Below are 13,995 nucleotides of genomic sequence, written 5' to 3' on the forward strand. Positions count from 1 at the left end.
GACATGATTGAGAAACGAACTGTATATTAAATTGCAGATTTTAAAATTGATGCCTGACTCAATGCTCTAGAGTTTTGAATTAAAAACAAATCAAACGTAAGACCAGGGACGTATAAACAAGTATATACATCCCCGGATAGACTGAATTATTCGAAAAATCCAATAAGATCAAAAACATAACATTCTGTGTTATATTTAGGACGACAATGTGTACTTTGTGTATTTGCCCTGGGTTCACACGCGATGGTTCCTCGAGGCGGTTACGTAATTGTAAACAAAAACAAACCCCGCGGTGTATTTAAGATGCGTGTAGTTAATAACTGAGTTATTCTATGCTTGAAGGTTTGTTTCTTCAATTAAATATATCGTTGTTTTAATAACAAACGTAGAAGAGATAACCTTTTCCTCTTTTTTTCTTTGGAACAATTGTTTATATTAAAGCTATTAAATAATAAAAACAGAAAGTTGTCGATAGATGATTTTTAAAGGAACCATAGATCACGTTAATACCTTATTTTAAAAGAATATTAGCATTTCATGAAGTCAGATTTATCAATTAAAGCAAGTTTATTTAAGTTATACGCATATCCCCCCCCCTTCACCTACCTAATGATACGGTTACCTGTTTGCAGGTCAAGCTTTTTACTCATATATATCACAATAATCGAGCAAAATATTATGTTTATGAGATCAATAAGATGTTATAGAACAACTTTTCCTGCGAAAGCCATATCGAAATATTTACCGTTTTTGAGTTATAAAGCGAAAACTTTGAAGATTCCCAGATCCCTAATTGAAGGGACCAGCCCCTTTTTAGGGATATGAAAAGAAAGATCTTAACATTTTGCACAACTTTTGTTCTACACGTCTTAACAAAATATTTTTAGTTTAAAAGATACAAAGGAAAATATGTGTAATTTTTTGCTCCTTTGGAAGTCCTAATTTTTTAACCCTGTCAACCACCATTTCGAACGCTGTAATCAAAAAACAAAATACGATGTGCACAACTACAATGCTCCTACTTTTCATTTTCAATGCATTTTTTGTTCAAGCGTATATAGTCTCGGAGCCTTTGTCTGGAAACCAAAGCCCCTAAAAATTTCATTCAAAGGGGAATAACTCGTGAACAGAAGGGAATTTCTGAAATGTAAAACATGATTTTAAAATTGTTCTGTAAAGTTTATAAACCCTGAAAATTTGAGCAAAATCCATGCAGAAATGAGCGAGATATGAAGCTTCAAAGTTAGCGTCTAGGAAAAAGAAGGGGGAAAAAAATAATAAGAATAATAAGAATAATCTTAACCAGCACAATCAGTAGGTCTTCCGTTGTTACGGAAGACCTTAAAGCTGACATGAATTAATAAATATGAACACCTTTCTCATCTTATCCGCCATATTTCTCTCAGGAAGCCTAATTTACTCTACCCGTATATACCCAAAATGTGATTGTCACACCTGAGCGATTTTTCTAGGTGGACTCGACCAGTGCACATCTCCGATAGTAATATATAGGGAATGAGAAACAAATAAAATCACATTTTAAACATTATACTTTGCTTAAAACTACAAAACATTTATTGTTTACCAATGAAACATTCTGAAAGTTTGGATAATTTAGACAAATATGCAAAAAAAAAAAAAGAAGCTTTTCTTGCATACTTGCAAGTGCATGCAAGTATTTGCAGTTTCTTATGAAATAAATGCGGAGAAATCATTTGCCAATTACTTACTTAAAATCTATTATTTATATCAATTCTTGCAAAATACAGACCCTGTGCATGCCATATGCATAATATGTAATGCACATGGCATATTCGCCAAAACAAAAAAAAAAACACGTATCAAATACGGACGTCTACTCAACAGGTATCGGAGATGTGCACTTACCGAAAATATTAGATTCTCTTTATTCTGATAAATTCACGAAACAAAATGATAAAACTTCATTTGTATCTCGTTAGAACTTTACAACACGTTGTCATTCCATTATACAGACTGCGACACACTTCACCCGTGCCAAACAGGGTGTCTTCAATCAGGGGAGATGTCAGAGTCGAAAAATTTTCCTGTATTGAATGCTTGTCTGGTCGAGGTTTCGCAGTTTATAGAAATTGGGAATCTTATCATATACACTGAGCATCAGATTCATTGCGCCAGATCTACGAAATGAAAATATTTATGAATAAATTACACTCAGGCCTGAAAGTAATCATTATGGCATGTTACAGAAACGTTAAAACACATATATAATTTAGTCCTGCAATGCATGCATGCGATTTTTCTGAATACATGTATTTATGTATTCGTGAATGAACTTACAACGCTTAAAAATATCTTGGTCTTTATGCGTTTTGTTTTGTGATTTTGGTTTACCATTCCTTACACTGTGTAAATGAAGGAAAACTTGGTAAAGGATGCAATTATACACCATACAATTAGTATGCATGCATGTGTTGCAAAGCAAAATGTACATCTAATAACCAGACATGTATCGTCATTTTTCATGGAGGGGGGGGGGGGTACAACAGGAAGAAAAAAATGGAGAATTGGATTCTTCAAAATTTCTTGCCTTTCAAAATAATAATCAAAAAAGATGAACGAAAACAGCAATAAAATAAAACAAAAAAACCCAAACAAACCAAGATGTTTTGTCCGATGTTCAAAGACCTAATGTGGGGGTAAAGGGTTAAGGAGTCTTTTACTTTGACTGCCTCAATAATTTCTCCCTACACTTCATTTTCTTCAATCGTTGGGGTGGGATGGGATGGTTAGAGTCCTCTAGCTACTATGAGTGCCTCATAATATCTTCATTTTCTTAATTGGTGGTGGTGTGTGTTGTAACGTGTCAAGGGGGTTCGTACCCGGTTGATTCCAGGATCTGGGGTTTTGAATTAATTCAACAAGTAAATAATTTTTCTCTGTAAAAATGATTGAACAAAATGATACAGTTTTCCTCTCTAAAGTGATTCCAATATATATAACTACTGGTCTGCAAATATATACAAATAAGACCCTTCCCTTACTTAGGGGAAAATCACACTTGGTCGGCCTATATTACTACTTTATGAGTTTATACACCTCTAGATAGAGATATGTCTTATTCAGGCAGTAACAACTATCTAAGAGGTAAGCCCTAGCCGAATAAAGGTGGTCCAACTCCAGAATCAGCAGTTACTGTGTTAATGCCTTATTCAGGACGGACAGTGAACTGCTAACCTCTGAAGCCTTACACCTTCCCTAACCGAGGAAGAATGACAAATAAATAGGCGAACCTCCAGGAGGTCAACCTCTAAAATGCTAGCCACTACTGTGGTCAGACTCCAAACAAATGGTCCTATAAAACAAAGAAGTGTGGCAAGCCTCCAATATTTATATAAGGCAATCCACCTGTGGCAAGCCTCCAATATTAGGCAATCCACCTGACCAAACTAACCGTTATAATGCTTCTTCTTCCTCCGCTTGACTTAAAAGAACCTTACTGACTGGCTGCAGCTGTATATATACCCTCTGTGGGTCACATGATCAGCAACAGTTTCTAGATCACCCGCTGCTAGCTAATTGTGTATCAGCCATAGTTAAGTTTCTAGATCACCGTTTCTGTAGGCCTCTTGCAACATTGAAAAACATGAAATCATTACACTACCCACGCCTTCGATGACATGCGACCCGCATGTAAATGAAAATCATGATGTAAATCACAGGGTAGGATTTATTGTACATTCTACACTACAGGGTTACTTATCCCTGTAGTAACAAAAGAATTTTTCTTTACATACAATAATTTAACAAAAGCTCATGATTCAACCACATATTACTAATTATACACGACTTTTTCTTCAGAAATAATCTTAGTATCTACGCTCCCTTCTCTGAATTTCTTTACAGTCTTGGTTTTAACGATTCTCCGGACAGGATCTGTCTGGGTTCCCATGTCTCTTTTCCTCTCTATAGCATTGACCGGGACCGCCTGATCTTTTGTTTTCTTTTCAGGGACTGGAGGCACTACATCCCTTTACGTTTGAGAGACACTGGTAAGGAAGGCTTTGTTGGTTTACGGAATAGTCTTCCTTCCATAAGACAGTCATCATCCTTAGGGGAGCAATCTGTATTCTGACTTGATGAATCTTCATCTTCATCACTCCCATTGTCCGAAACGTCCCCAATGAGGTCTCCCGGATCTTGAGACAACCATTCGTGATCACCCTCCGGCTCATTTACCTCTTCACTTCTATTTTCTTTTACCCCAAGCTTAATCAAATCTTCCTGTGCCAATCCTGGGTGACATCTCTTTACATGTCTCTTCAGGTTAGCTTCTTTGTTATTAGAAAAGTCACAACTTGGACATTGAAAAGTCCTCATTGCGCATTTGAAAACATGCTCCCTGTAGTCCTCCTCACTCTTAGCTGAGTATGAACACATGGGGCAGCGCCGAAACTCATAGTTTGGAGTTGTCTTTGTCTTTGCCATCTACAATACACAGAGATTACATAAATGATCATTAATACTAATAAATAATTTTGATCACATAGACTATTTATCAACATAATAGTCATGTAGCCATGTAGGTGGCTTTCTATTTCTAACAGGGCGATCATTGTAATTGTTTCTTGAATTTTCTTGATCTGGGACTGTATCATGTGCAGTGTCTCTCTCTGGCAACACAGTTTCTTCTGTTTCCTGAACTTCTTCACCAGCAAGTATTTGTGGATGTTTCTTCCGCATGCGATCCACATGTATTACTTGCTCACCTCCTCGGGGTCCACAGTTAACCATGTAGGTCAAATCAGACATCTTTCTGATAATCTTATAGGGACCCTGCCAAAAGCTCGTAAATTTTGGAGATGTACCAGGCCTTCTTCGGGGGAAGAATACATATATTTCTTCACCATTTTGAAATGTTTTCCACTTTAGCTTTCGGTCATGATAGTGCTTTTGTCGCACCATTGCTTGGCCAATATTATTCCTGACTGTATTATGGGCAATTTCTAGGCGCTCTTGAAGTTCCCACACCCACTTGTGTGATGGTGCCTTTTTAACATTACGTGGTGGTTCATACATAATGTCTACGGGAGTTTTCGTCTCGCGCCCTAACATCAGCATATTTGGTGTCATGCCAGTAGTTTCTTGTATGGAAGACCGGTAAGCCATCATTACGTAAGGTAAATGAACATCCCAGTCTGAGTGATGCTCATTTACGAAGGCACTAAGCATGGTGGTCAATGTCCTGTTGAAACGCTCGACCATACCATCTGATTGCGGATGGTAGGGAGTAGTATGGGTCTTCTGAATGTCCAGGAGCTTGCATGTTTCTTGAAAGAGCTCGCTTTCATATTGGCGACCTTGATCCGAGTGTATTGTATCAGGAACACCAAAGCGTGTAATTACCTCTTCCACAATCACGGAGGCTATTGTCTTGGCTTCAATATTGGGCAGAGCAAAACACTCTGTCCACTTGGTAAAGTAGTCTGCAACGACTAAGATATACCTATTGCCTTTGTCAGTCTCAGGTAACTCGCCAAGAATATCAGTGGCTATCCTTTCCATGGGATACCCTGAACCTACCAATTGCATAGGAGCTTTGTTTGACATACTTGATGCCTTTCTCTTTGTGCATATTTCACAACCCAATATGTATTGACGCACATCTTTTTGTAAGCCTGGCCAGTAATAGGACTGTCTTATCCTTGACAAGGTTTTATGCATGCCTAAATGACCAGCTGTCCTATCATCATGACAAAATTTAAGTATTACTCTCCTTTCTGCACTAGGAATAACTGCTTGTAATTTCTGACTTTTTGTAACCAAATCCTCCCATTTCCTACAGAGGACATCATTTTGCAAAACTAATCTATTCCATTGAGACCATAAGGATTTTACTGTCACTGACTCTCCTGATATATCATTGTATTCAGGTCTCTTCTGTGCGGCAATCCACTTTTTAACTTTACTAATGTCCCTATCAGAATCTTGCATTTCACTCAGTGGTGTGTCAGAGTAGTCGGTAATACTATTTACAACTGCGTCTGATTCTGGTATCAGACTTGAGCAGGTATGCTGGTGGTCGCTCTTGCACTGTTTACATGGGATCCTACTTAAACTATCAGCATTCTTGTGTAATCTTCCTGGTCTGTGCTCAATGTAAAAGTCATAGCAGGACAATACCTCATTCCATCGGGCCAACTGCCCCTCGGGATCCTTAAAGTTCATCAACCATCTCAACGAACTATGGTCTGTCCTTACTTTAAATTTTCTTCCATATAAGTACTGACGAAAATACTTTACAAAAGTTACAACAGCTAGGAGTTCTTTTCTTGTAACGCAGTACTTTCTTTTGGAATTCGATAAACTTTTACTGGCAAATGCTATTGGTCTTTCCATTCCCTTTTGTACTTGATATAGTACTGCGCCGATTGCCTCATTGCTGGCATCTGTATCGAGGATGAATTCTTGTTCAAAATCTGGATGAGCTAAGACAGGGGCTGTCGATAATTCTGTCCTCAATCTGTCAAAGGCATTTTGGCAGTTGTCAGTCCAAATATATTTTGCATTTTTCTTTGTAAGATCATGCAGGGGTTTCGCAATCATGGCAAAATTTAGCACAAATCTTCGATAGTAACTGCAGAAACCAATAAACGATCTCAGCTCAGTGAGGTTGGTTGGTACTGGCCAATTTTTAACTGCCTTTACTTTATCAGGACTTGTAGCTATACCCTTCTCTGATATGATATGCCCCAAATATTCCACTTTCCTTGCAAATAAGGTACACTTGCGTGCTTTTAGCTTTAGACCGGCAGCTAATAAACAATCAAACACTTGAGTCAAATTCTGAATCATATCTTCTATGCTTTTCCCTACCACAATTATATCATCTAGGTAAACTAGACAGATACGCCACTGTAGGTTTCTTAACACTGTTTCCATCAGACGCTCAAAGGTAGCCGGGGCATTGCAAAGCCCGAATGGCATCACCTTAAATTGATACAAGCCTCGTCGTGTTACAAATGAGGTCTTGCTTCGATCATCTGGAGTCATTCCCACCTGCCAGTAACCGGAGTTTAAATCAAGTGTAGAAAACCACTTAACTCCACTCAGTTGATCTATCGAGTCGTCTATCCTTGGTAGCGGGTAGGCATCCTTTACCGTAACGTCGTTCAACTTACGATAGTCAACGCAAAATCTAGTTGTACCATCTTTCTTTTTAGCAAGGACGACAGGCGAAGACCACGGACTTGTTGATTCTTCAATGACATTTCTTTTAAGCATGTCATCCACATGCTCATCAACTTCTGCTTGCATGTGGACAGGAAGACGTCTTGCATGCTGCTTGATGGGAGGTGCACTTCCAGTATCTATTTTGTGTTCAATTACACGTGTCTGGCCTAGGTCTGCATCAGTTGCGGCAAACAAATTCGAATACTGTAATAACAGTTTGTACACCATTTTGGCATTCTTGGAGTCCATCCCTTCTACAGTTCTTTCATACAGGTTTTTTATATGATCGGGCAACCTTTGGAATTTGACAAAATTCTTATTTTCTTGTACCCCAGCACAAACACTGTCAACAGGTGTCAAGTTAGCCACTAATGTCCCCTTATAGATCGTATGAGCTTGATCTGACAAGTTCATCATTCTAATTGGTGCTACTTTGCCTCCACATACAACGGCTCTAGCTACCAAAGCACGATCAGTATCCACAAATCGACAAGAAGGCTCTATAAGACCTACCTCCGGGACCTTATCAAACAATGGAGGTAAAACATTGCACATTGTAACAATTTCACTACCTGGTGGTATGCAAACATTGTCAGCCAGGGTAACTCTACAACAACCAATTTTACCCTCAAGGTGCAAATTAAAAAGTTTGTTTCTGACTCTTAGTGTTATAGAAGACATATCTAAATTACACATCTGATCTCGTAAGAAATCCAAACCTAGTATGCCATCAACACCTATCTCAGCAACAGCAAAAGCTTGCACAAAATTTTCATTTCCTAACTTAAATGTGATGGTGACTAAACCGTCTGTCTTCAGGCGTGAGCCGTTAGCAGTCACTATAGGTCTATCTAACTTAGCGAAGTTTGAAGCAACACCTACAACAGAGTTAACAATGTCAGGAGATATTATACTCAATGTTGCACCCGAATCTACCAAAAACTTCACGACTTTGCCCTTAATCTCAGCATGTATAAACATTCCTGCCTCACCAACTTTACAGGTAACCCCTGATTTACCTGCTTCCTTATTGCCTGTATTTGTTTTATCACGGCTGTTCCGGAAAGCAGGATAACCCTCTCTGCCTGAAGAGTCGTATTTGCTGGCTGCTTTACCCAAGGACTTTAAGTACTTAAAACAGTTTGCTTTAACATGACCTTGTTTCTTACAAAAGTGGCATACAACTTTAGGCTTTTGTCCACTTCTTCTCTGTACAGACTGAAGGCTTTCAGTATGCCTCTTCTCATCTTTAAGGACCTTTATTTCCTCCTTGAGATCAACCACTGCCTTGGTCAATATTGAAATGGGGTCCAGTTTTTCGTCTTCATTATGTGTGGATCTAGCGTAAGTTGGGCTTTCATGCATACGCTGGTCAGCTGCCTGGAATGCATCCAACTCTACTGCGTGTCTGACAGCGTCATTCAAGTCGGCAGGTCTCGCTTGTATCACTCTCAGACGCATGTCTCTGTCCCTTAAAGCATCTATAAACTGTTCCTTCGCAAGGGTTTCCCTTACCTCTACGGGAGCTGTGGGGTAAGCCAGATTTGTTAACCGCCGAATCTCTTGTCCCAGTTCGGGTAATGTCTCTGTGGCTTTCTGCCGTCTCTCTCTGAGCTGTGCTCTGTAGAGTTCAGTCTGGTTGGTGGGTAAAAACCTCTCCTCCAGTGCCTTACACAACAATCTGTAGTTACACTTTTCTCCCTCAGGTAAATTACCTAAGACACCCTGGGCTTGTCCTCTTAAGGATACCACCAGATGCATGCCCATTTCTGCTACTGACCATTTATTCAGGGTAGTGCATATTTCAAAATGAGATTTAAAATCTACCCAAGATGTACTGCCATCATATTTGTCAGTCTTCACTCCAGAACGGACGGCCTCGTGCTCAGTCTTCTTCTGGCGCCGGCGTGTAACATTATCTCCATAAACCTCATCAAAGGCTGCAGTGTCAATGTACGGCGTGCTTGATAATCGACTCTGATCAGAGCTTAACGGATTGTCCTTTACTACAAAACTAGGCTCGTCATCTTCAAGAAAACTAGTGGCCTTCCTTCCCTTTTTAGGTTTCGCTCCAGTTCCCTCTAATGACTTGTCACCTATTGTGGTATGCCTGCTTTCAGGTATGCCTGAATCTCTGGCGCTTGTCTTCCTGACTGTATCTGACAATCCTAAGCTATCTTGTAATTTCTTTAATTCTTTTTCTACCGCTGACATCATAATATTTTAAGGATTTACACAATGATAAAATATATGAATTAGCTCCGAATTACAAAAGAGGGACAAAAATCAATGAATTAAACCAACAAAAAGTTGCCCAGATCCCACCGCTGCCACCAAATTTTGTAACGTGTCAAGGGGGTTCGTACCCGGTTGATTCCAGGATCTGGGGTTTTGAATTAATTCAACAAGTAAATAATTTTCCTCTGTAAAAATGATTGAACAAAATGATACAGTTTTCCTCTCTAAAGTGATTCCAATATATATAACTACTGGTCTGCAAATATATACAAATAAGACCCTTCCCTTACTTAGGGGAAAATCACACTTGGTCGGCCTATATTACTACTTTATGAGTTTATACACCTCTAGATAGAGATATGTCTTATTCAGGCAGTAACAACTATCTAAGAGGTAAGCCCTAGCCGAATAAAGGTGGTCCAACTCCAGAATCAGCAGTTACTGTGTTAATGCCTTATTCAGGACGGACAGTGAACTGCTAACCTCTGAAGCCTTACACCTTCCCTAACCGAGGAAGAATGACAAATAAATAGGCGAACCTCCAGGAGGTCAACCTCTAAAATGCTAGCCACTACTGTGGTCAGACTCCAAACAAATGGTCCTATAAAACAAAGAAGTGTGGCAAGCCTCCAATATTTATATAAGGCAATCCACCTGTGGCAAGCCTCCAATATTAGGCAATCCACCTGACCAAACTAACCGTTATAATGCTTCTTCTTCCTCCGCTTGACTTAAAAGAACCTTACTGACTGGCTGCAGCTGTATATATACCCTCTGTGGGTCACATGATCAGCAACAGTTTCTAGATCACCCGCTGCTAGCTAATTGTGTATCAGCCATAGTTAAGTTTCTAGATCACCGTTTCTGTAGGCCTCTTGCAACATTGAAAAACATGAAATCATTACAGTGTCTTCTGCTATTATATCAAAACTTTCAAGCTGGGGTCAAGTGGGGGAAGGGGGATTGTCACCCAATATATCTTTTATTTGCATTACAAAATAACAAATATGGATTTTGTTATTAAAAGTGGGGGGCAGACACTCTTGTCCCCTCCCCTTGATTCTATGTACTTGATTAAGACGCATAATATGATAAACTCAATTATTACATTTTGCATTAGTACAATTTGCATCGAGTTCAATGCAGAATGTAATAACGCAAAATGTCATAGATATATAAGATCTATTGAATGTCAAATTATCATAAAATGAAGTAATTGAAAATAACATTATTTAAAAATATGTTTAATTTTTAATTATTGTGTGCTTTAAATGAATCAAATAAATCTGTATTATCAATTAATGAGAGCAATATTGAGTTACTATTCTCCTTTAAATGAATTAACGATATCATTTGTCTTAATAAGAGCGCGATTATTAGAAGATCATCACAAGATCATCGTTTGAATCCCCCCTCTCCTCTCAAGTTCATTTATTTTCACTCACACCATCTCTCTCTCTCTCTCTCTCTCTCTCTCTCTCTCTCTCTCTCTCTCTCTCTCTCTCTCTCACCCCATACACTCGTGCAGTGTTGTATATACAAATTATATATGTATGAACAATTTATGTACCTATAAATGATTTCCTGATTTATAAATCTGCAATACTCTGACCAGTAAATCACACGGTATAAGGATTCATGCACAATACAGGGTAAATATTATACTCTGATACTTCCCCTGATTGAAGATAGCTGATCGGCACGGGCTAAGTGTGTCGCAGTCTGTACAATGGTATTTACTGTTGGAATACAAATGGAGCTTATCGTTTTGTTTCATGGATTATGCAAATAAAGGGAGTTTTACTACTACTTAGATTATTTTCGACAAGTGTACACGTACATCTGCATTGCTTTACAGATATTACGAGTAAATCCAGGTAAATAGTCGTCCACATTCGATGCGTTTTCATGGCGAGCACACATGTCATGTGCATAAGTACATTAGTATTTATATATTTGCATTTTGCTTGAAGTAAGTGTGAATGGTATAGATTTTATACCCTTTGCTTATTCTATTTTATCAATAGATAATAGATGAAATATTTCTCCGCGTTTTTGTATAGTGATGTGAAGTGAAGTGTAGCAAAACTCGTCCCCTTATATACCATGCGAATCCTGATACATATAACAATAGAATATCCAACTAATATGGCGGATTAGCCAAGAAATATGGTGGACATATAGAATTATACTATATTTATTAATTCATGTCAGCTTCTACAAGAAAGCAATCGTTATAAAAAATATCAAACTATTTAAACAAAAAGTTAAAAGTTCTCACACAGAAAAAAAAATATAAACGGAGTAAGCTGTAATTAAAATCAGTGTACCACGAACGGCCAAAGAATCGGTATGAAACACGTCAAACTGCATTTTACCCAACAATAGATTATATGGCCAAACTAGATCATTATAACGACATGCACTGTATCTATGGCAAAGATTTTAAAGTGTTCTAAATTCAAAATGTCACCCATTTTAATGTTTTGTTTTATCTTTAAACTTTTTGACTAAAGTATCACCCATTCATTTCACTCTGAATATTATTCAAATTTGCCAAAATTCGAAGAAAATTGCAATAAAGTCAAATAGCAATTTTGCATTGGTTAAACTTTGCCTAGCTATAAAAAAGGTTATGAATGATCAAAAATTGCCTATGACAAAAGAAAAAAAACCCAATGTATACTCACATGAAATGTAGATCCTCATTTATATACACGGACATCACAAATGTAGAAACGTCACAGGGAACGTCAAGGTGAAAAAATAATGCCACAGTTGAATAGCTACCACTAATATATGTATCAGTGTAAGAGTTTTCATAAAAATGTTGACAGTAGTTGCTTTGAAACTAAGCTAAGCCCCAAATAGGGAAAAGGGAGGCCCAGTTCAAAGGAAATGTCAAGGTCATAATATTGATCCAGTTTCATAGATGTCATCAATATGTATCAGCATATAATGTTTGGAAAAAATATCTTGAGTAGTTTCTTTGAAAATGAGCTAAACGCAAAGTGTGACGGAAGGACGGAAGACGGGCATGACAAACACTATTCATGACGGGGCATAAAATCAAAGTATTTACACAATAAGTTAAAGTTTTTATATAGCACACATAAAATACCATACAAGTTAGCAAATTGTTCATCAGTATGTGTATGATCCCTTCTCTTCTAGGTAGGATGCAACGTTCACGTGACTAGTGAGTGAGTAGTGTTAGGAACAGTCATCAATATAATGCTAAATACTTTTATAACGACGGCGGTACCTCACCTCCGAGGTCACTGCTAACCAGAGCATTTAAACACATTGAAAAATACAGTCTTGTGCATATCATGAAGGGGAGGTGCGTTGCCTTCCTATAACAGATATATTCAATCGTGCCTTGGACATTAGTTAAGAAATCAATATTGCCAATATCAAAAACATGGCATCCATCCTTGCCAAATAGTTGCTTAAAGTGCCCCGGAAGTCATGGGTGCAAAAATGGTAAATTGGTTTAGAAATACATTCGAAAATATAAGAATAAAAAATTATGATCGTGCGTGCATTCAATACCGAGATATTCCCCGTCAAAGTTAGCTATTTTTGCACCTGCCCGAAACCAATCAGCTGAACTTCCGGTTTTACTATATTAAGCCATAATGACGTGTGACGTCACAACCCATCAGTCTCAAACAGACCAGTATGACAAATGCGAGCGATACCTCTGTTTCTGTGGACGAAATCGACCTCCACATATCATTTGCAGCGTCTTCCTTTTAAGATTATCGTAACGAGGACGTACAGGACATCGGCCCTTACCAATAAGAGTCAGCTGCAATGGATTCCCATTATTTCGACGAGTTAAATGGAGAGAGTGCTGAACGTGAACAACTTGAACTTCGCCTCGGAAGCACGAAATGGTAAGGCGCCGTTAGACTGTTTATAAAATAAATTTTGGGAAATACGAAATTGATCAATAATTTTTAACTGTACATCATTCTTAATTACTTTAATGATAAAATTACAGATGTCTAATCACCATATTACGCCTGTCCGCGTCGTACTCACAGGAATATGTCATTTTGTTTGCAATAACAATGTTAGTGGTCGCACTGGTGTGTACCATACCACCCCTTAGTAATTAGGGAGTGGTATGGTATATACCCTCAATTATCAATAGGCCTACTATTTTTACAGACAAAATTATTTGATCCTGTGGTGTATTTTCGCTCATTACTTCATTGGGAAAGAGCTGAAAAATAACATTGATTTTTCTATCCTCTCATGTGACACCCACTTTATACTGTTATATCTGTACTTACAATTTTTCTAATAATTTTTAAAAATTATCATCTAGAGGAGAATTGTCTTATCTTTTCCCCATTATTGAGTTCTCTATTCTTTCACAAATTCACATGGTTTACAAATCACTTTAGGTGTCAATGTGGATTCTATTCCCATATGTCAGCTGCCAAGGAAAGTGTATGCTGCACCGAATTGCCAAGGGTTGATGAGAAGAGGGGAGTCATTCAATAAGGAACTGGCCTGCTTTACTGAACACCC

The 13,995-nt window shown here is 38.1% G+C and overlaps 1 pseudogene; it reads right to left on the reverse strand.

The window, feature by feature from the left end:
- Positions 1 to 3,809: 3,809 nt before the first annotated feature.
- Positions 3,810 to 4,467, reverse strand: LOC130054227 (RE1-silencing transcription factor B-like; annotated as a pseudogene).
- Between the last annotated feature and the right edge of the window lie 9,528 nt (positions 4,468 to 13,995).

The sequence above is a fragment of the Ostrea edulis genome, chromosome 4 (genome assembly GCF_947568905.1).
Source record: "Ostrea edulis chromosome 4, xbOstEdul1.1, whole genome shotgun sequence".
Lineage (NCBI taxonomy): Eukaryota > Metazoa > Mollusca > Bivalvia > Ostreida > Ostreidae > Ostrea > Ostrea edulis.